General features: G+C 39.9%; 1 protein-coding gene across 1 annotated transcript in view; it reads left to right on the top strand.

The window, feature by feature from the left end:
* The window catches only part of GRIK1 (glutamate ionotropic receptor kainate type subunit 1), a 411,839-nt gene that overhangs the window by 168,458 nt on the left and 222,192 nt on the right, over positions 1–21,189 (top strand). The window lies entirely within an intron of this gene.

The following is a 21,189-nucleotide window of genomic DNA, read 5'->3' as shown; positions in this document are numbered from 1 at the left end:
AAAAAAAAGTGACAGAGCAATAGTAATATCAAGCAACATAAGGAAAACTATGTATTTACTGATAGAAAATTTCTCCCTACCTCTAAACAGTCTTGAAAAGACTATATAACTTGTGAGAAGGTATCTAGACTGTAAAAGATATGTAGGGAGTTCCCGCCATGGCTCAGTGGTTAAGGAATCTGACTAGGAACCATGAGGTTGCAGGTTCGATCCCTGGCCTCGCTCAGTGGGTTGGGGATCCAGCATTGCTGTGAGCTGTGGTGTAGGTCCCAGATGCGGCTCAGATCCCAAATTGCTGTGGCTCTGGTGTAGGCCAGCAGCTACAGCTCCTATTGGACCCCTAGCCTGGGAACCTCCACATGCTGTAGGAGTGGCCCTAGAAAAGGCAAAAAGACAGAAAAAAAAAATACGTAGGATGAACCACTACAAAACCAAAATTTATTCACGTATTAGCCATTCACCTATCCACTCAAATTAGTTCAGATATTCATGGAGCACTTTATTAGTTTCCTAGGGCTGCTGGAAAAAACTATCACAAACCGGGGTGGCTTAGCATAATAGAAATGCATTATCTCACTGTCCTGGAGGCTAAACATCCAAATCAGGATGTTGGTAGGGCTGGTTCCTTCCGAGAATTTTGAGAAGGGACCTGTTCCATACCTATCTCCTAGCTTCTCAGTTATTCCTCGCTTTGTTCTTGGCACTCTCCCTGTGTCTTCATATCGTCTTTCTTCTATTTGTGTCTTTCTCTGTGTCCCAGTGTCCTCTTTCCATGAGGACATCCGCCATATTGGATTAGGGCCCATCGTGAGGACCTCGTTTTAACCTGATAACCTCTGTAAAGACCCCTCATTCCCAATAACGTCGCATTTTCAGGTACTCAGGGATTAGGATTTCAACGATCTTTTTGTTGGAGACACAATTCAACTCATAACAAACAGATACTAGCTACCAGGTACTACATGAGACATTTACAGATGGTTAAAATAGTTAGCCATCTGTAATCAGTTGTTGCCCTCGTTTTATTTAATAATCTAGCAGACACAATGATCATTGCGATAACAAAATTTTAATAGACCAACAATAATTGATTGCTACCTCTATGCCGGAGACTGTTCCAAATGCTTTAAAGTGTTTTCTCATTTAATGCTACAACACTAATTTGAGGTAAGTATGTTTTTTGGTTTTTTTGTTTGTTTGTTTGTTTGTTTGTTTTGGTTTGATTGTTTTCACCACAATTAGGAACAGCTTCAAGGAGAAGTTCTATTTGACTTGAGCTTGAGTAATTGATTAGGAATCATTCAGTCCAAGGAGGAGGAAAATTGCTAGGGAACAGAGACTGATCTAACATGGTTTCAGGGACCAGAAATGGTCAACCAGACAGTTCTGCAGCCTGGCTTGTGCCATATGCCTCTCACTTCCTGCTTGGCTTTCTCTGATGTGTAGCATGGACTTTGGGAGGCACCTGTCCCACACTCATTGTCCATATACCCCAGGAGTGGAGGGATGTAAATATGCACTGACAGTTTTACTGATGGAGGTAGAAGCCAATAAATTATGCTTCCCTATTTCATCCCCTGTGTGGACAGATCTGAGACACCATTCATCAGACTCTCAGAAGGTTCCAAAGGAGTCAGGAGCCAACTAACCATAGCGGTGGGCAACTCGATAATGTATCCTGCTGTCTTTCTCTCCTTCCCTCTTTCACGCACTATTTACTGCATCCCAAAAATTGCAATCCCAAGTAACTACTTGCCTTCAAGCCTTGACCTCAGACCCTACTTTGAGGGAACTCAGTCTAAGACATTTGGCATCAGATTTTATTTTCCCTGTTCCAGAGATGGAAACACCTGATTTACAAATCTCTTTTCCAAAGCCATGCACCTTTAGGCAAACCCAGAGTTAGCATCCAATTCCCTTGACTTCCTGAAGATCTTCCCTATAAAAGAGGTTATCCAGAAGTTCCTGTTGTGGCTCAGTAGGTTATGAACCCGACTAGTATCCATGAGGGTGTGATTCAATCCCCAACCTCCCTTAGTGGGTTGCCATGAGCTGTGGTGTAGGTCACAGATGCAGCTCAGATCCTGCATTGCTGTGGCTATAATGTAGGCTGGCAGCTGCAGCTCCGATTCAATCCCCAGCCTGTGAACTTCCATATGCCACAGGTGCAACCCTAAAAATGCAAAAAAAAAAAAAATAAAAGTTCATTCATCCAAACTAAAAAACTCTTGTTTACTACTTTTCAGGTATATCCACCTTAACCTTCTTTGCCTGCCAGAGAGTAGCTCCAATGCATTCTACACCCTGACCCCTGGTGCAAAGGAATGGGAGCTGACTGAGCCTAGCTGTTAGGCCCCTGACAGAAAAATTTTCTCTAAGAGGAGCTTAAGAATAATCTTATCTGAAGTGAAACTAAAACAGCAAGTTACGAAAGTAAAATGCAAATGTCCTGTCTCTTAGGATCTTCCCATTATGCTAAAAAAATAAGAATTTCAACTGAGCAGAAATTAACTAGAACTAAAAAGAAAGAGAAGAAGGGCAGAGAATCTGAGTCAAAGACAGGCCTCCTTGATTGCCTCTGCCACCATCCAATTAAAAGTTGAAGCACGGAGCCTTTGGAGATCTCTAAAATTGTTCCCTGATTATTGCTGAAGACATTTCTACTTTAGAGAAATCAGTATATTAATGAGGTACTTCCTCCCACAAAATCCAGAGCCCTGTATTTTATAAGAAGACAATCATATAGAATATTTTTTGTTTTGAAAATCTTTTGTTTTTGTACCTTTCTCCTGAACAAATTCTTTTCCAATGAAGGTCACCCCAAGTTCCATAATGCAAGGAAGTTGCATTATCTTAATGAACTAAAAGCTGTACATAGGAGTGAATTGCCATCTAGATTAATTATAATAGATGTTCAAAAGAATTCCATTATGATTGTGTATCCCATTAAGATGCTGTAATGTATAGATAATAATCCTGTTTTACCACAGTTGCTATCCATAGCCATCTTGGGAATATCTAGAACAAGATCTAAAATTATAGAATATTTTAAAAAACAGTATCCTATCCTTTTATCTGACCATTTCCCCCAGTGCTATGATTCATTAATACTCAATGGTTTTGTAACTCAAATACACTTTATAATTCTCTAATGCTCTTCCTCTCTTTCTCATGGGCTGAATTGTCCTTCCTATGGATAAAGCATATGAGAATAACACACCCCTATGAAGAAAGGTGCTGTCCAGCTACTTCGGAGATTTGTGTAATTACTCAGACCCAAGAAAGTGCTATAACAAGGCTGACCCTGCAGAGCATACTCCTAAGTTGCTGTTCAAACAGTTAAGACCTCAGAATACTTAGTCTTTGGGAAGCTGCCCCATAATACAGCCTTTCACGCACTTGGGGAGCTTGTTTCATACAGAGAGACAGATGGAAGCAACTTCGAAGAAAATGCTCTGTTCTTTAGCCTCAAGATTTAGAAGGGAGAGAAAGCTATTTTCAAAGAGCCTATTTTCAAAGCGCATGCTTCCCCTGGGGATAAAATAAACTTTATTTTATTCTTTTCTCTTATACAGACAAGTTTGCAGAGGCGCCTCTATGATGAGGCATATCCTACCATGCTCACAGACAGCTGTCTTGGTATATATTTAGAGAAAGGTAGCTATTTACTGTACCAATGCTAGTATGCGCTCTTGAGTCCTTGATGAACTGCTAGTTTTGTTTGGCCTGTAAAATAAAATCTAAAACCTGGTGTTTTCAAAAGCTTTGCATACCTCTCAGCAAGGTCTGATTTGATTTCTGGCTTCAAGAGAGGAGAGTCAGACGTCTATGCCACAGTTTCTCAACCTCAGCACTATTGACATGTAGGACCAGATTAGCCCTGGTGGTAGTGGGGACTACTCTATTAATTGCAGGACTTGAGCAGCATCCCTAGTCCTTACCTACTGGATACCAGTAACACCCACCCAATTGCAACAAAAACATTTCCAGACATTGCCAAGTATCCCCCCCGGGGGGACAAAATCACCCCTGGTTAAGAACCCCTACTTTATGTTAATAACATCCATCTTGGAGGGATTTTAAGGTATGGTCTGGACATAAGCTATGGCATGGGAAAACAGAGTTTTCTAAAGAAGGATTTTCTTTTTTTTCTTTCTACGGCTGCACCTGCAGCATATAGAAGTTCCCAGGCTAGGGGTTGAATCAGAGCTGCAGCTGCAGGCCTACACCACAGCCATAGCAACAGTGGATCCCAGCCTCATCTGCAACCTACAACTCAGCTTGTGGCAATGCTGGATCCTTAACTCACTGAGCCAGGCCAGGGATTGAACCTGCATCCTCATGGAGACTACATCAGGTTCTTAAACCACTTAGCCACAACAGGAACTCCTAAAGAACAATTTTCTTAGACAAAATTTAGAGCTGATGAGACCAGTAGTAAAGGAATATTGATGGGAGGTGGAGAAGCACTGCTCTTGACTCATGCGCATATCTAAGCCTAATATATTTTCACTCATGGCACATTTTTTTTGGTCTTGGTTTGCTTTTTATGGCCACACCTGTGGCATATGGAATTTCCTAGACTACTGGTTGAATCAGAGCTGTAGCTGCCCTCCTATGTCACAGCCATAGCAACTCAGGATCCGAGATGCATCTGTGACCTACATCACAGCTCACAGCAACACTGGATCCCTGAACCACTGAGCGAGTCCAGGGGTAGAACCCACATCCTCATGGAGACTGGTCAGGCTTGTTTCTACTGCACCACAAGGAGAACTTCCTCGTGACACTTCTGACACCAATGTGTGGGGTATTTTTTTCCCACACCAACGACTACCCAACTGTCTGGACTCCATCTGTGTGTCCTACAATTCTCTTCTGACACTGACTGCCTGGAGTGGATGCAGATTACACAGATCATGGGCCCAATTCCCTTTTAGATGCCCAGCACAAGTTTGGGCCTCCCATCCTTCTAACCAACTGGCTACCACCTGGGAAGTCCTTCTACCTATGCCTCAGGTTGAGTAATTTGCTAGACTGGCTCACAAAATTAAGGAAAGAGTTTTACTTACCAGTTTATTATGAAGAATAGAACTCAGGAACGGCAGAATGGGAGAGATGCATAGGGCAAGCACTGGGAAGGGGTATGGAGCCTTCATGTGCTCCCCAGCACTGCAGTGGGTTCCATGACATAAGTGTGATTGATTAAATCATTAGCCATTGGTGATTACCTCAATCTTCAACCTCTCTCCCCTCTCAGGTCCCAGAGTGAAGCCATTAAGTTTCAGCCCTTTAACCACATTGTTGGTCTTTCTGGCTATTGGTTGTAAGCTGTCTAGGGGCCCTCAGTCACCAATTATATCATTACCACTCCAAAAGATATTCTTATCACTCTAGAGATTCACTTAGAAATGCTTGTGTTAGGAATTGGACTGAGAACAAATACTATAGCAAAAGATAATCCCATCACCACTATCGCTCCAGAAATAACAATGGTTTTAGGAGCTCTGTGCTAGGAACTATGGAGAAGACCAAAAATGTAATTCTTTCTTACATTACAGTATAATAAGAATAATCCCAGCTTGCTGTATTTGCCAGCAGGATTCCTACCCTGCTGTCCTTTCTTCTTAGTTTCCATTCAAGACACAATTGACTGTCCCTGGGCAGATGGTGGTCCAGGGAGCATCTTTTTCTCTGAAGAGCCTCTCAGTGACTGCTGGCGAAAGCAAGCATACATTTTACAGACTATGAAGTTGAATGATAGATGAGAGAAGGAATGTGATAGCTTAAATAAATCTCTGGCCATGTGTATAGAGCACTGTGTAATCTATTAGAGTATGAAATAGCAAGGAGACCTCTTGAGGTGGGGAAATAAGAAAAGATTGGAAGGAAATTGCATAGTGAGGAGTGAGATTTCCTCATTACCTGAAAGTGTAATCTCTACTCCCTGAAGCAAGCCAAAAAGGATACATATTAGATTTTATTATAAAATAAAAGGAAAGGGGGAAAATGCTATAGACTCTAGTACGATACATGAAAGGTGCTCAGATAACTTAAAAATAAATAGAGGTCTTTGACTTCTTGGCCAACATTGGCATGTTGTTCAGTTCTTCTAAGAGCTGTGGCTTTGCCAGAGGCAGGGGTCATTAGAAGGGAGACAGAAGTGCAAAAAGGTCATAGTCTTCTAAAAGGAATATATTTTTGTACTCCTTTCCCTATGAGAAAATAATCTTTCATTGCAACCTATTAGCTTTTTATTTTAAACTTAATAATAAAGTTTAAATTTTCTAAGAGGGCTTGGAATGCATTTTGCAAATACCCTGGGAACCGTAGGTGAAAATCCTTAGATTTTTTGGGAATCCACAATTTTAATATCTCTAGATTCCACTATTTAATCCAGCAAAGCTTGATAAAATCAAGTTTATTCAAGTTTATGATAAATTTAATTTCTGTGTCCAAACCATCACAAAGTGAGGCACCATGTTTTTAATTCTGACACTTTCCTGGAAGGCAGATATTTTCCTGAAATTAACTAGATACTGTGGAAATCTAGAAATCAATAACTTTAGGGCCTTTACCATAAAATCACCTGCTCATGAAGATATAGGCTAACAGCTTTGTTAGAGGGGCTGCAATATTAATCTTGTTTAGGGAATTTGGGCATCCAATTTTGGATCATTTCTCTGAAAGTTAATTAGCTCTTTTTGGTGGTGTTCCCTTTGAATAACATTCAGAGAGAAATAGGAGAGTCTGAGCTGACACAAAATCTTAGATGACTTGGCAACAGAGAAATTACTTTTATTTAATGGAGGTGGGGACACCAATGTAGTTAGTAATATTAATTAACTTTGCCTAGAGACAGCCCCAGTAGCTGTATGAAATGAGAACAGTGCTATCCTACAAAATCCCTGCTCTCCTGTTATAATGGTCAGGGAAGGTAAGAAATAAATAAAGGTTTCTGGGAGTTCCCATTGTGGCTCAGCAGTTTAAGAACCCAACTAGTATCCATGAGGATGCCAGTTCAATCCCTGGCCTCACTCAGTGGGTTAAAGATCAAGCATTACTGCAATCTGCAGTGTAGGTTGTAGATGCGGCTTGGATCCTGTGTTGCTGCAGCTGTGGCATAGGCTGGCAGCTGCAGCTCCAAGTCAACCCCTAGCTGGGGAACTTCCCTATGCCGCAGGTGCAGCCCTAAAATAAAAAATTAAAAATAAAAATTTCTGAACTTCACTGCTTTCTGTGCTTTCTCTGGGCTATTAAACTAGAAAGTGATACTTGAACCTGATCAGTGTTTTCTCCACGCGTGTTTCTTTCTTCCTGTTTCTTTCTTCCTGTTTCTTTCTTCCTGTTTCTTTCTTCATTCTGCCAACCTATACAAAATAGGAAGCCTGGGTACCTTGTTCTCCTGGTTCCCAGACACCCAACATGGTCCTTTCAACCAAGTCCCTGCATCATCTTTAGTCCCTAGTGGAACCCCATTCTTTCTCTCTACCAGTTATGCTCCTGAAAGTGTACACATCTCTTTAAGAGATGCAGAAGAATCTAAAAGCAATTAGTGTCTTGGAAAACTAACTAAGTTATTTATTCATTTAACCAACATTTTCTTTGGCACCTACAATATGTTCAGGAAATACATAAATTCTGGAACTTCTCATTTTACATTGGCAGCTCCACAGGACTATTCCAAAAGGAAACCTAAAAACAGCCAGAAGTTAAATTTAAATCACATTGTGCAGATCTTAAGTCTACCAATACAAATTCTATTCACTCAACTGCGTTAGCAACTGTCATTCAAAGGAGAAGATTTAAATGTCATGGGAGGCTTAAGCCCAGCCCAGCCCAGCTTTGTTCTGATGTTGGCTTAGGGGCTTGGAATTCCAATCACATTAAGGTCAGCCTTTACTGGAGTAGCAGGAATACATTTGGTTCTTATTCCACCATCAGCCTCAATTTACCCTCCTGGCTCTGACACGTCTAAGATAGGAGTAAAGACAGGACAAAAGTACAAAGACAGGGTCATGAGTGAACCTCCATACTAACCCCAAGCCCATCCCCCATGCTCCACAAACAATTTGACCATCACTGGACGGACCTCCAATACCGTGGAGACTTTACGTTGCACACTTTTGTAGAGGGAAACCTCACACTAAGTCGGAGGAGGTAAATTGGTCTATCTTGAGAAGTGAAAGTTCAACCTGGGAGCCTGGGATAAGTGAAAGAAGAATCTGGCCTTCCATCTTTTCCTTGCAAATCAAAGTCTTTGAACTTCAGAAGAGAACCTCAGCTATCCCTGTAACCCATCACGTACTTAAACACAAAGTTCTACCCTGAACACAATGACAGGCATTTATTCATCGTGCTATGAAGTCAAATGACACAGAAAGAAAATTGGGACTGACTGGCTCTGTGAGAAAAGCATCACCATGACTTCGTGGAAGCCCTCAATTTGAATGGCAGGGTGGTCTCATTCTCCTTGATCCCACGACAGTCAAATTCTTACTGCACAGACAGAAGTTGTCAAAAGTAAGTACAGGCAGATTCACCTATTGTCTTCTTGACTCTTACATAATCAAAGAAATGTAAGTGTGTGCCTGTGAAAAGTTATTCATCTCTTTCCCAATCGTAGTTGGAGTTCTAGTGGAATTAGGATAGCAATTATTACTTAAATAGCTGTAGTGATTGAAGACTGGGATGGATATCTTGTAAATGACCTACTTACCTTCAAAAGAAATCCCTGGCAATTTGCCAAATGAGACAGTCGATGCTTTGTTTCTTTTATGATAAATTAATAACTGGAAAAGAAAGGCTGTGATTTTAAACATTAACTCTAGTACAGGTCAGATTGTTCTTTTAAATGAACCTTTGAGGAGCGCTCACAATAGTGGTAACTTGCAATGATGATGGGCTCTTGGAAAGATATAAAGATTGGCATTTAGATTAGTAATTTTCAAAGACAAATGATCTGTTAACTGCAGAGAAACTATGTCCCCTTAACTCGGATAGAACATTGCATGCAGAAAGCTGTGAACAGATTAAAACAAAACAAAACAAAACAAAAAAACTCCACATTTCAAAAATCTCCTTGTGAAAAAAGTTTGAACTGCATAGTTTTACTTTATTCCATGTAATAGAAACTTTTTCAAAATGTCTAACTGTAGCTGTAAAGGTATAAGGGGAATCCAGCTTAAAGGACTCAATTAAAGGTATCATGCAGTGAACTCTCTTAAAAAATAAGGAGTTTGGGGGAAATTAATATTTACCCTAATGTACAGGGTAGACATATAAATGCATATGCTTTATTTTGTTTTTCATTTCAGGGTCGACTTTCTTTTATAAAGTTACAAAATACGATAATGTTTGATATGTTTTCTCACCATATTAATCAAACCTTTAATAAGGCTAAATAGCAGATTTGGTCTTAGTGCTCCCAAAAGATAAAGGCTATTTCACTGTATCCCCTTTCATTGTTCTAGAAATCTGCCACACTGGGATTATAGTTTTTCTAGGAAGCTTGTTCTGATGGCAAGGGATGCTGGAAGCTTTTATAAGTCTAAGAACGTGGGTTCTGGTTTGGACAGGGCCAGAACATAGATTGGACCACATAAGAGCATGAATTAAATGCAAATTCAATGAGGAAGATGCTGGTGGAAAAGGAAGAGTGGGTAATTGAAGCAGGGGTGTGGCTCCAGGGGGTACATGCTAAAGTTCTTACCAGCAAATGGAGAGTTTCTGACAGCTCAGACGAATTGGAGGGCTCACTGTGGACGTGACTCATTGTGCAGTAGATTTCCCAAAACATGACATTGCTTTAGAGCTCATCAAGCATCATACAGACACCATATAGGAAGGCTTCCTGTTGCTATATTAAGTAAGTCCATGAAATTGTGAAGATTCCTCCTCCTCAATTTCCGAACACGGTCACTTGAAATCTCCAAGTTTCTCCATCTGAATTACGAGAATCCCTTTCAGGAGAAATTTGAATCTTGAGGCTGTATGAAGTATGAACCACTGACAGATGTAGTTTTCTGTCTGTGCTTGTATCCACAACTTTAAAATGCAGAGGATGATTCAATCCATAGCCGCTGGTTTTTTGAGAAGCTTCCGCAAGATGGTGTATAAACAAGACCTACTGGAATTACTCCCAGTGACTTTCAGATTCAGTAACTGTTTTATTGTAGGGAGCTGTTAGAGAGAATTAAAATCTCTGAAACACCTCAGGACACCATGGTGCCACCCATGGAGCTCTGATTGCTCTTAAAGGCTAATTTGATTATGTGCCACAGTTAATGGTGAAATGGGAATGTTTCTAAAGACTGTCAGATTCAAAATAACTTCGTTTTCTATCCCCTAAGCTCCCTTGATTTAACTTGCAGAAAATACCCAGTGTCTCTTATTTAAAGGCTTGGCACGTTCCTGGCTCATACTCTCTAGGATATGCCTGAGTCACAACTAAGCCATCTAGGGAATTGCCACCTTTATTCACCTGCCCCCTTGTCTCCATCAGTAAGGGTTTTTCAGGGCATGTAATCTGACAACTAGGTCATGAACATGAGTGTTCTGGAGGTGCAAAGAGAATGCTCTAGAACAACACCAGACCTTAGCAACGCTGCATATGTCCTGGTCAGATAGGAACCGTTTTAGAGAGAACCAGGCAAGATTTAAATCAGAAAATCTAGACTCAAAAGCAAATCACTTAAGGCCCCCAATTCCACACCTGAAAACAGGAAGACCAAGAATCTCTCTCTTGCAGGGAACTGCAAAAACTGGAACAGACACATAATAAAATTATCATAGACATAATAATAATAATGATTATTCTATTCACCCAAGAAATGAGAAGTATCTCTATTACAATATGAAAAGGATTGAATAATTGCTTAAAGTTTTGGTTTGAGGCTCTTCAGAATTTTAGAATTCTGTGGAAAAAAAAGTGTGTTTATTAAGATCGTCCAGGACAAACCAGTCTTAGCATCTGTCACTGCCTGTCTTCCAACAGGGAACACTGGTAAATCAAAGAAGAAATACAAGCTGGCATCACATAGTGAACAAACCCTACAAAGCTAGCGACATTATTTTTTCTCAGGCTTTAAGAATGCATTCTGGAGTTCCCATAGTGGTGCAGTGGTTAACGAATCCGACTATGAACCATGAGGTTGTGGGTTCGACACCTGGTCTCACTCAGTGGGTTAAGGATCCGGCATTGCCGTGAGCTGTGGTGTAGCTTGCAGACGCGGCTTGGATCCAGCATTGCTGTTGCTCTGGCGTAGGCTGGTGGCTACAGCTCCGATTGGACCCCCAGCCTGGGAACCTCCATATGCCTTGGGTGCGGCCCTAGAAAAGACAAAAAGACCAAAAAAAAAGAATGCATCCTACCAAACAATTAAGCTCAGTATTCCATCTGTAGTAAACTTGCTACTGAAGTTGAGTTGACTTCTCAGTGTGCTTTTTCTATGTTTTTTGTTTCGGTTTCTGACTTCTGGCCTCTCTCTGCTTCCTCTTCTTTCTATTCTTCTTCTGATTTTATCTGCATGTCCTGTCTATTAGCTGCTAGTAATATATCATCTATGATTGCTGAGAAGCAAGTAAATTAAAAAAAAAAAAAAAAGCATTCCCATTGTGGCTCAGTGTGGCTCAGCAGTAGTGAACCCTACTAGTATCCATGAGGATGTGGATTTGACAATCCCCGGCCTTGGTTAAGGATCCAGTGTTGCCATGAGCTGTGGTGTAGGCCTGCAGCTCCAACGTGACCCCTAGCCTGGGAACTTTCATATTCGGCAGGTGTGGCCCTGAAAAGAAAAAAAAAAAAATACCAGTGTGCCAGGCACTATATTCTCTTGGTGTTTTACATATACTGTTTCAACTAATCTTAACAATGGTCTTGAATGCATAGCATTTTCCCTTTTTACAAATTAGAAAACTGAAGCTCTTTTGAAGTTAAGAAGATTCTTCAAGGCCTCATAGAGGGTTGTTTCTAAAGGCAGAATCTGAATCCAGGCTCATCTATCACCTTCCCAGTGCTGGTGTGGAACAACCATCCTAATGGCCACCCCTAAAATTAGAACCACATGTTTATTATTTTGTTCTGTTGCCTGGTTCTTTTTCTGAGTTTCATGTGATTCCAGAGAAAGCAGATCAGAGGTACCAATTTGGGTATAACCCTCCCTGATCTGAGATGGGCTTGAAAGATCCAAAGAGAATATTAAGCTAGAAAAGATGCCAGTATCCCACTAAATCCCACCAATGATCTGAGAAGAGGCCCTGGCTTTGAGAGCATCCATTCAAATTTTTACTCAGTGGTGGAGAGCCATTTAAGCAAACACTGGCTTCCTTGATCAGAAGTAAACCAGTCTAATGATGTTTTGTGAGAATCCCTTCCAAAGCCATCACATTAATCTGTTTTATTTTAATCTGTTGGCCTCATTTGATTATCATCTGGATGGCAGAGATTTCCTATTATTCACTAACCTTTTTCCTTGTCAGCCTTGTCGTGCAACTAGGCTATATTCCCTAGGCTTTGCAACATTTAGTGGGTCCACAGAATCAAATTCTGGCGAGTGGCCCCAGCGACCACAAGGCAGAAGGCTCCCTAATGTGGAACGTGCTTCCTCTTCCCACCATTATGACCCTCACTGCACTCTAATTTGAGCAAAAAATAATTTTTGTGTTGTTTCAAGTGACTAAGATCTGGAGGTATTTGTCACAGATAGCCTGCAATCTACCTCAAGTCAAATATAGTCTATTTCATGGATTTAAAGCAGTCTTTTTCTGCTGGGAGTGATTCCCCCCCTTTTGGAGTTATATGGCACTGTCTGGAAACCTGTTCGGTGGTCACAGCTGGGGATGGGGGTGATACTGATGTTGATGGGTAGAGGTCAGGAATGCTGCTACGCACCCCAAAATCACAGGAACACCCCCACAACAAAGAATTATCCAGTCCAAAACTGTCATTACAGCCAAGATTGAGAAATCTTGGTTAAAGTTAAATCCTTCGAAAGAAAAAAAATGATTGTTTAGTAGATCTTCAATATGTTTTCTTTGGTTGGCTGACTCTTTGAGCAAGAACTTAAGAAAAAATAATCATGCTATGCTAATGTCAACAATCTTTTAAAGAAGAGTGTACTGAGGGGAGAGAAAAATCTGTGTCAGAGAGGTAGTCACTGTTTATGTTTTACATTTCCTGTAATTAACCAATTGTCCTAGTTAACTGACAGATTTAGAAAGACAAACTTCTTCTTTTCACAGAAGTAAGGCAGTTTGGTTAATTGATAACACTTAAACACTGAGACTAACCATCATAATATTAGCCCTGTGTTGGAAGAGTAAATGCTGTTTTCTACAATAGTTAACCTGAGAAATTAAGAGGCAGCTTCCACCCTGACTTTTGAGTCCCTGTTCTCTCTGGAGAGATTTACAATTAAAGCAATTTCTGTGATGAGAATTATAGACCACCAACTTTTTTAAAATGTCATCTGAGAATTCTACCTAAATGGTAAACAGTTGAGTTGCTGGATTGGATTTCAAGTGACAAACTGAAGAGTAAAAATATCAAATCTTTTCATGTATTTCAAATATTTTATCTCCATAATAAGATTCTCCTTAAATGTTTTTTGAGACATCTACTTAAGGAATTCAAACATGTTCTTTAAGATCTTTAAGATTTTTTTTTTTTATAAATCAGACAACCTTAGATAACCGTGGTCTCAATCACACAGGCATTGAGGATAGGCTTTGCATTTCTCTTCCAGTCATAATATCTAAGGTGGTTCTTGATAAAATGTTGTTTTGACATTCCTATTCAATTCATGACAGGCACTTTGAGTATATACTACCTTTCGGGCATTGAGCTAAGCTCTAGAAACTGAGAAATGACCAAGACATGGTCCCTACAGTGAAATGTGGTCTTGCTCTCTTGTTTTCAGTATTTCTTTACCTTGGTCTCCTTATTCTTTGCTTCCCCCTCACCCCCTAGTTATCCTTCCACAAAAGAGATCTGCTGTGGGCACTCCATGCTTCTAGGAACTTGTACACTTGTGCCAAATTAACCTACCTGTCTCCCATCTTTTCAGATAAGAAAAGACAGACAAAGCAAGAATTGTACTCTGCAGCCACATTGTTCTGTAGAATCATATTCTTGCTGCAGTCCTTGTGGCTTTGCAGTACTCCAGGACAAGTAATTGAAACTCTGTGCCTCCAATCTCTCATTTAAAATATGGGAATGAGGGTGGTGCTCAGCTCTTATGGAGATTAAACAAGTGAATGTCTGTTAGTTAACTCTGGAGAGTAGTGTCTGACACTTGGCAAAAGGTCTTCCATGTTGACATTGGTATTGTTGTTCTTATACCTCAAATCCTCCCTTCCCTCTCTTAGCCAGGGAAATCAACCTTCCTTATACCTGATCTCCTGAAGGTCTGGCTATCTGACTGTATGATACTACCCTTTATTTATTTTATTATATTTTTTATTTTTTAAATTAGAGTGTAGTTGATTTGCAGTGTTGTGTCAATTTCTGCTGTACAGCATAGTGACCAAAGGGGAGTTGGGAGAAAGTGGGATGGACAGGGAGTTTGGGGTTGGTAGAGGCAAACTATTACATTTAGAATGGATAAGCCATGAGATCTTACTGTATAGAGCAGTGAACCATATCCAGTCTCCTGGGATAGACAATGATGGAAGATAATATAAGAAAAAGAGCCTGGGTATATGTGTGTGTGTTTGTGTGTGTGTGTATGTGTGTGTGTGTGTATAAGTATATACATGACTACCCTTTAGATTAATAAATCTGCAGTAATAAACTAACAGGAAATGACTTGGAGAAAATCTTCAGGGCCCAGTTCCTTTTTCCTCTAGTTTATACTAGTGAAGTGAGCAGAAAACAAGTATTTACTTTTTTTTAAAGATTTTTATTTTTTTTCCATTGTAGCATTTACTTTTATCTAACACTACAGGGTAATAGAGATATGGAATTTATGTTTTCAGATACATACCCTTATATTTGGACTATAAGGAAAGTAACATTTCAGGCTTCCTACTTGTAACCATCAGGGTTCCCTGAGAGAAACTGTTCTAGGTACCCTAGCCCATAAGCACCTTTTCCATAAACATCTTTGCCACAAACATTTTCACCATATTTAATGGGCTGTAAGGCAATTTTTCTGTAAAAGAAAAAGCACTGAAAAATAAAAGAGGAACATTAAATAGGACATAATAAACCGTGAAAAGTGAATAACAAAATTAAAAAAAAACTTTATTGCAACTACAAAATATTTGAATACATTTAAAATGTATGTTGATTCATGGCAATTCTGCACAAATAACTAATTTTATTTTGTGGGTTTGTACCAAAGCCCTTGTCTTCCAAGTATTCTGTTCTTAGCATTTTACACTTTTTTTCTTTTGTTTTTGTTTACTGATTTGTTTCTTTGTTCAGCATCAAACTTTTTCTCTGTCATTGAAATTTCTTCCTTCATTGAGAGGGGTGTCGATTTCTAAACACTAGGGTGCACATTTGTAACTGAGCTCTACGTTGCGTTGGGAAAGCCTCTGCACTGTTTTGTGTTCTTGGCATATTGTCACATGTCTGATGATAGACGCTTCAATGTTCTATGGGAAATGTGGGTTCAACTCTGTGCCTTTCAGGTCCATGGCCTCTTTCTCCTCCAAAATGGTGTGGTTCAAAATAAGACACACACACTTGCAGCATATCACCGTCCTCTGTCAGCTAGAAGAAGTCATCAGTAATGTCACTAACACATTTTAACCAATTGAAATCTAACTATCAACCAATCACTTTATCTTTTATGGCAAATATTTCTTTCTTTCTTTCTTTCTTTTTTTTTTTTTTGGTCTTTTGTCCTTTTAGGGCTGCATCCGAGGCATATGGAGGTTCCCAGGCTAGGGGTCTAATCAGAGCTACAGCTGCTGGCCTACACCAGAGCCACAGCAATGCCAGACCTGATCTGTGTCTGTGACCTACACCACAGCTCATGGCAATGCTAGATCCTTAACCGCTGAGCAAGGCCAGGGATCGAACCCACAACCTCATGGTTCCTAGTTGGATTCGTTTCCACCGTGCCACGACAGGAACTCCCAATGGCAAATATTTCTTAAGATCAACTAGTTATGTGACAAAAATGTTTGTGGCAAACAATTTTATGCAGAGAAGTTTATGGCGAAAATGACAGACACAGAGAAATATAACTAATAGAGATAGATAGGCTGGTAGGTAGATAAACAGATGGATGGATGGATAGATAGATAGATAGATAGATAGATAGATAGATAGATAGATAGATAGATAGATAGATAGATAGATAGATTTAGAAGAGCAACTCTCAAGCAAGAGCTACCACAGCAGTCCATACACAGGATATCTCCTTTCTCAGGAAAACCTCAGTTCTGCTCTTAAATCTTCTCTACTAGTTGGATCAGACCCACTCAGATTACATAAGTAAACCCCCTTTACTTAAAGGCAATTGATTATAGATGTTAATCATGTCTACTTTCAAGGAGGAAGAAATTTGCCTCTACCTTTCTAGGTTCTTTGGGCTAGTCTAAGAATTAAATTGACATGAGACGAAAGAAAATCAAACAAAGTTTTAGTAACATGTAAACATAGGAGAGACCTTAGAAAACGGAATAACTCACAAAAATGGCTGAAGCCCTCACCTTAAATACCACCCTCAGGTAAAGACAGAAGAGGATGCTGGAGTTAGTTATGGAAGATTGCCAAAGGAAGAGAAAAGCAAAAAGCACAGTAAATAAGGGTAAGGTTGCTTTTGCAGATTTAACTCCTTGCCTTCTCCATTGACAGGTGGATAGGAGTTTCTAGAGATTGGATCACCCTCCTCTTTTTGGTACAGTCAGAGAGATACTTTTACAAATGAAATGTTTTCTTATAAATGTAAATGTGTCTTATAAAAGTGTAACGCCTAACTGGTCTCCCACATTTATTTAAAAAAAATAACCAGCTTAAAATAATTAATATGCCGAAGAGACATATTTTGAGCTGGAAAACTCTGCCCCCCTACTCTAGAGAATACTTGCACAGCAACATTGACTCGTACTTGATTGGATAACTGCGTACCGTAACCTAGCCAAGTTGACAAAACTGATTATCACTACCCTGGTCAGACAAGTGCTTTTGTGTTTCCTCCTCACAGAAATCTCATAGGGAAGGGATTATTCCCATTTCACAGGTGAGAAAACTATGTTCTGTGATCTGAGATATTACATCACCAGACTGCATGGTAAGAACCAGGAGCTAAAACTCTTGCCTTCTTGACGCTAAAAGCTATTTTGCATATATTTGCTGTAAGAAATTCAGCTTCCTTCCACATTCTCAATCTGTTACCTTGGACCTTGAGCTCTTTCAATAAGCATGATGCATATGTCCGATCATCTCTCTCCAGGTACAAGGCCACACATCCATTATTTTGGACTTCTGCATCATTTTGTACTATTCATTTCTCTGTTTAAATTCATTACAGTGGAGTAATTAATGTGAACAATATCCATTCATTCAAACTGTAATCTGTCTGCGTTTCTGGTTGCTATTTTACTATGCAAGAGAGATGATTAACTGAGAACATTTTACTATGCAGCCAAATTTGTACATTGAGATGTCTGCCTATCAAGGTCAGTCTCTGAAACCCCTAAGACTTAACTGCAAAATACAATTGTGGTAATGAGTCAGCTTACCCAGCAAGATGTACTTGACTAAAAGATTGTCCCCTTTGAGAAGAAGAATCCCAATACCTATCTCTGGTTCATCTAGATTTTTTTTTTTTTCTTTTTAAGGATCCACCTGCAGCATATGAAAGCTCCCATGCTAGGGGTCAGATCAGAACTGCAGCTGCAGGCCTATGCCATGACCACAGCAATGCTATATCCAAGCTGCATCTGTAACCTATGCCACAACATCCAGCAATTCCAGGCCCTTGATCCACTGAGCAAGGCCAGGGATTAAATCTGCATCCTCATAGAAACTCTGTTGGGTTCTTAACCCACTGAGCCACAATGAGAACTCCTAGATTTTTAAATATCCAGATCAGGCGTATTTTACACAATGTATATATGATTCCATATGCACCTATGTGCAAGTGCACAGATTGTCCAGCTATCCAATCACGCACACCATAACCCCTTCTGAGGTACACAGAATATTCTCCCAGATCTTCCTAATGTCCACCTAAAAAACTCCATACACCTGTACACTCACACACAAAAACTCCTCTGTTTAGTAAAACAAAAGAGTTATTTTTAAAGCTATTTGTTTAAAAAATAGCCTGAGAGCATGTTTTTATACTCCAGAACAGAGTGAGTGATTTGTTTTCTATTTTTTATTCCTGCTTCTTCGTTTTTGCCCTGAAGGTATAAGGGCTTGGTAAAATACACTGGTTATGTAGGGACAATTTTGTGGTAACTGACAGTCATAAGAAGCCTGTCTACACTAGAGGACTTCACTAAGCTGGCCCACTGTCCTTGGGGGTCCAGTGTTGAATCCAGCATAGTCATCATGTGATGCATGTACTGTTTGCCTCCAAGGCATTTCAGGGCATGGAGAGTTTGGAAGGTTTCTTCACAGGAAGCTGAGAAAACCAAGTATACGATTGATTTTTCTCAAAGGGATTAAAAAAAATCTTCCCATTAATTACCTCTTATCTATTTGTGTCAAGCAGATGAAGAATTGAGGGTATTTTTGTTTGTTGTCATCAAAATATATTTTATCATTAAGGAGGAAAAGGGCATCTACTTCTTACATGGCACTGGATAATTTATAGCGTGAAATTGCTGTTGGCTCATTACCGGGCCAATATCCTTTTCCACTAAGAATGGATGAAAGGAAATGAAAGAAGTTTTGTGCAAACTCACAAAACACACACACTCACACACGCATACACGCATTCACCAGAGAAAGAGCTTTTTCCTCCAGCACGTTATCCTCCAGTAAGAACATAGCGTGTTGTGTTCTTTATTTACAGGTTCAAGTACAAACCAGAGCAGCTTATCATGTCAAATATGAACTTCTCTGACCGTCCCATGCAGAGTCCTTTGCTCCTGCCTCCTCCAATCATTTATGTGACAATCTTCCTTGTCCTGGTCAGCAACAGATGCATTAAATGCATGCACCTTCTCTTTATTTTGCTTTGTAGAATATTGTTAAGCTTCCATCTTTTTCTTGGTATTTGATCTCCTCCAGGAACAGATTTTTCTTTTATAAATGCTCTAGTGTCATTCGTGCTCACAGCCTACAACCAAATAATAAGTATAATTTCCTAATTATCCACCTCAAGACAATTAAGTATTTTTTTTCCTTTTTTTTCGGGGGGGGGGGTGGGCACACCAGGGGCATATAGAAATTCCCAGGCTATGGGTCCAATCGAAGCTTCAGCTGCCAGCATACACCACAGCCACAGCAATGAGGGATCCAAGCTTTGTCTGCAACCTGCACCACAGCTCATGGCAATACTGGATCCTTAACCCATTAAGCAAGGTCAGGTATTGAACCTGCATCTTCATGGATACTAGTTGGGTTCATTACTGCTGAGCCACAACAGGAACGCCTAAAGTTGTTTGTTCTTCTAAAGGGTTAAACTACGGGGGAAATGACTGAACAAGAAAGCTATTGAAAAGGATATGATTCCAAAGTTAAGTGTTTAGACACATGCTAATGAAAACAAAGTAAGTGTTCACTGTAGCTCTGACCCCATCTCATGGAAGTCACCAGATCACTATTTACTGAAAAATTAAAAGCCCAAGGAGATCAAGAGGATAATAAAGCCAAATTTCCCTGAAAGGAAGTTCTGGTACAGTGAGGTTATCCAATTTATTAGGGAAGAACTGAGGGCTAGGATCTTTGGTAATTGAAATCTGTGGCATAAATCCATAAGAACAAAAAGTTTTAAAATTCTTTCTGGAAATAAAGCCGGGAAAAGAGTTTTTAAAAAGCAGCCATGATCAGTATTAGAATAGAAAGAAATATCATACTAATAGAATTTAATTTGAGTTGGGGCAAATGAGAGCCATGGAACAATGTGCTGCAATTGAGAAAAACTGGCATCTTCTTGAACTCTCAAGAAAACTTTAGAGATGTTATGGGTTTCTCAGAAGAGCCCTAGATGTGGTGGCTATTATCTCTTGCCAGTACTGTAAAAGTTTCCCATTTTAATTCAGATTTGCTATAACTGAGATAAACTATGCCAGTTATATTTGGAGGTACATATCATGGTGATATCCATTGCTATGTGCATATGTGCTCATTAACTTTGTATAAGTGTTACCTGCAGATAGAGAAGGCGGTTAGCTCCTCTAGTGAAAACCCCATAGGTAGAATTGGAATGGGAAGTAATGAGAGCAGTCACCAGGGAAGGGTTCCTTAAAAGATCATTAAATAAACTGGTCCAATTACATGCAACCGACACAAAAATCAAAGTGCATCGGTACCCACTAGGTTATTTGCAAAGATTCCTTCCCACTAGAGTAAAAACCCACTTGCATCTAACAGATTGATACAAGGGTGTGTTAGGCTGGCAGGCATTAGCAGAGGGGCTGTGTGGCTGGAAGGAACTAAGAAGGGCTTCTGGAGCACACAGTTGAGTTTCCCTGGGCCCTGGATCATCACTAAGAAATAGCTATACAATCACATACGTTCAGTCCCTATTCCATGGGACAGAGATGAAGCCATGATAAACCTATAGCCTCAAAGAGAAAGGGGGCACTTTGAAGAGGAAAGGTGGCTCCTCGAGGCAGCTTGAGGGAGAAGAGCTGGAGGAAAGGTCCAGTTTCAGCATCTTGGCTCTGATCACCAGATGAAAGGGAAAAGGCTTGAGTACTAGTATCGTGCAAATGGCTGACATTAGGTTGCCATGGTGAAAGGAAGCTTTCTTGCCCACTGGTCTTATTAGAAATCTCTGTCACTATCACAAGGTTTTCTTTCTTTCATTTCTTTTTATTATTATTATTAGAGTATAGTTGATTTACCATGTTGTGTCAATTTCTGCTATTCAGCATAGTAACCCAGTCATACATAAATATACTTTTTTTCTCATAATATCTTCCATCATGTTCTACCTCAAGAGGCTGGGACATAGTTCCCTGTGCTATACAGTAGGATTTTATTGCTTATCCATTCTAAATGTAATAGTTTGTATCTACTAACCCCAAACTGCCTGTCCATCCCACTTCCTTCCC

Source organism: Phacochoerus africanus, chromosome 1 (genome assembly GCF_016906955.1).
Source record: "Phacochoerus africanus isolate WHEZ1 chromosome 1, ROS_Pafr_v1, whole genome shotgun sequence".
Lineage (NCBI taxonomy): Eukaryota > Metazoa > Chordata > Mammalia > Artiodactyla > Suidae > Phacochoerus > Phacochoerus africanus.
Note: the sequence above shows the minus strand (reverse complement) of the source record. Positions and strands in the feature narration are given on the sequence as shown.